Raw genomic sequence first — 3,356 nt, forward strand, 5'->3', positions numbered from 1 at the left:
AACAGGCCCATCACAAGCATGGAAATTGAAACTGTAATCAAAAATCTTCCAGCAAACAAAAGCCCAAGTCCAGACGGCTTCACAGCTGAATTCTACCAAAAATTTAGAGAAGAGCTACCATCTATCCTACTCAAACTCTTCCAGAAAATTGCAGAGGAAGGTAAACTTCCAGACTCATTCTATGAGGCCACCATCACCCTAATACCAAAACCTGACAAAGATGCCACAAAAAAGAAAACTACAGGCAAATATCACTGATGAACATAGATGCAAAAATCCTTAAGGAAACCGAAATATTTAAAGAGAGAAACAAGTGCCCCCTTCCTTCAAGAAAACTACCAAACCAACTGCTCTAAGGGAAGTAGAGGAAACACATAAGCTGTATATATCCAAAACATAATTTACAATGAGGTGAATTCAAGCACATGACAGATGAACAAATTAACCTGCAAACATAGGTTGACTTCCTTTAATTTCTCTACGAGATCCTGTCTCGTCCTTTCTTCAATCTCACGTTTATACTGCTCTACTTGACTGTGTCCTATCATATTCATTTCTATATGACTTCTGAGGTTCACTATTTCTTGCTCCAACTTCTTTTTACTCTTCTCTAATTTTTCACATTTCTTTTGCATTCCTTTCATAGATAATAACTCCTCTCAAAGAACTTGATTTTTTGCATCCAAGTGCAGACATTTTGAAGATGCAGTTTCCAGCTCTGCTGTAAGATCATCAATCTGCAAGAATAAAACAATACTGTTTGGTAATGAGGCAAGTGCACTGAGCACAGCCTAACTGAAACCCAGGATCAAATAGATAAGATGGTATCTGTATTGTAGAATGTAGAACCAGGGATTACTCAGAGAATCAAGAAAGAAATTCAAGCCATCAAGAGTCACAAATTATATTCTTCACTGCATCATCTTTGTCACACAACATTTGCACTTGATTTTACACTCTTTTCCATCTTTTCTCCATAAAATGACTGCAAGTCACCTCTTAGTACAATGTCTCTTACTCCTTCCCCCCATCTTAATGCCCCATGTTTTAAAGAAGTTTGAGGGATACTGCATTGAGTTATCTAGGGCTGAGTTAATAAACGCTTCTCAGAAGAAGATTGTGAAAATAAGACTCTCATTAATAAATCTTATAAATATGGATTCTAATCCCATGGTTTTTTTTTCTGAACTATGAATAGTTTTTTCTAATTTGAACTGCATTCCAAAGAAAAATAATTCAAAAGGTTAAAGAAATCCCACCTCCTAATAGCTTAGTGAGATGATCCATACATTTTTCTGAACAACAACAACAACAAATATCTCATTTTTGTAACCATTTGTTACTCTTCACAGAACAGAACATACCAAACAAAACAACAAACAAAATTTGCTGGAATTTCAGTGACACCGAGTTGCAAAGAACCTTCCTTTAGACAGAATGATTACTCGGTAAGTCGAGGTGAGTGGAGGTGGTGGTATTGTAGACAGTTTGTCTACAAATTTTTTGACACTTTTCTCTGAAATTCCCTCCCCTTAAATATGTGCTGGCCTCAGTAACTGATTCCTACTGGACAGAGTCTGGGGAAACTGACTTTTGCTCTGTGGGAAAGCCCATCCTTAGCATCAGTCACTATGTGGCGAAGAAGCCCAGACCACATACTGAGCACCTTGTCAGTGCCACCACTGACTGCCCCCAACTGATGTCCCATCCAAAAGCCAGCTCCAACTGCCAGACTTGTGCATGAACTAATCTTCAGTTGACTTTGGTCCCCACCTTCACGATATCCCAGCTGATGCCGATTGGAAAAGAAACGTGCTGGCCTCACTCACTGAGCCTTGCCCCAACACAACTTTTTGAACAAAGTAAATGCTGTTTTGAGCCACTAGGCTTTGACATGGTTTATTATACAATTTACTGGCAATAAATACCTGGCACAGATACTGATACTAAAAATGCCATTAAAAAAGAACTAAAAGATGTGAGAATGCCTTTCAACCTGGAGGTAGGTGAGATCTGAATGGATGCAGAGAAAGAAATAAAAACCCAAAGGGCTTCATGACATTGTAAACTGAATTCTGATGGCCCTTAAAGAGGCTGCTGGTGACAGCTTCTAGGCAAGAGAAGAAAACGACACTGAAACACAGGGGAAAGGAGACTCTTGCTATGAAGCAGCTGAAAGTAACATCAATGAGAGGTATAAGCTATCAAAAAAAAAAAAAAAAGCGGGGGGGGGAGTGGAGTGGGGGAACTAGTAAATACAAAGGAAACAGGCTCAATTATATTTAGGTTCAATATCTGTTATCTCCTTTACAGCATCTCTACATGTCCAGTGCTCACATGATGCTAAAAGAGAGAAACAACTTCTGGGCTAAGATCAAATATAGTGTTCTTCCAGGAAAACATGGTCTAAAGGTGAAGCCTGTAGACTGTAAAACCCTTCTTTAAGACCCTGGAAAGACTTAATGTGGTGCTGCAAATTCCTTTAAAGTCCTTAAGGGCATAAGAATTTTAAAGGCATCATCCTACAAAGCTTCACAAGAAGCCCAAGGTGCAGAGTTTCTCTCAGAAAAAGATTTGTGAGGGTAGACTCTCCAATGACATGAACCCCAATCCAATTCTCAGGATAGTAAAATCTTTAAAGAGAACCTTGGCAGCAAAAAAAAAAAAAGAAAGAAAGAAAGAAAGAAAAAAAAGAACACACAGTGCTTGGCCTAAGAGAGACCAAGACATACAAATGAGAGTAGGCCTTTGGGATTTTCTTAGAAGTTCAATAAAGAGGAATCTGGCTTAACATGACGCAGCTACAGACAGAGGTCATTTCTTATGGAAAGGACAGCACACAGAGCCCAGAGGGTAGAGCAAAGGAGAAGAACTCCTATGGGCAGTACCAAGTCCTTATCAAAGGGCTGGCAGCACCAAACTGGACCTCAGAGCTGCTATGTACTGCAGTGCCTCCCGATTCCCATTTCTAAATGGGAGAGTCTAGTCATTCAGCAGAATGGTGGGGGTGTGGGTGGCAGATAACTTGTCCCTTTAGTTATCAAGTCTTAGTACTGAGAAGGTTGTGCTCACAGGGTCACACTCTAGAAATCACACCCAGAAACCTCATCTGCATGTGCCACCTATACCTGAAGAAGATGGTAAGACCTCTACTTGAGTCTGGGCCTGACACTGTTAACAACTGAGACTTGTGAGGGAACGGGTAGGGAAAAGGGTATTTTTCATTGGAAGGAATATAAACAATTGCGGCCAGTGAGTAATTGTGCTAGTTTTTAAATGCACCCATTAGTTTTAAAAACTGTATTCTGTAAAAAAACGGTAGAATATAGACCAAGTATAAGTGATTTGCTCCTATT

At 39.6% G+C, this 3,356-nt stretch overlaps 1 pseudogene; it reads right to left on the minus strand.

Annotated features, from left to right (window-relative positions):
* LOC104986507 overlaps positions 1-635 on the minus strand; it is a 9,577-nt pseudogene extending 8,942 nt beyond the window's left edge.
* Positions 636-3,356: the final 2,721 nt, after the last annotated feature.

The sequence above is a fragment of the Bison bison genome, unplaced genomic scaffold, assembly GCF_000754665.1.
Source record: "Bison bison bison isolate TAMUID 2011002044 unplaced genomic scaffold, Bison_UMD1.0 scf7180017845766, whole genome shotgun sequence".
In the NCBI taxonomy this organism is placed as follows: Eukaryota; Metazoa; Chordata; class Mammalia; order Artiodactyla; family Bovidae; genus Bison; species Bison bison.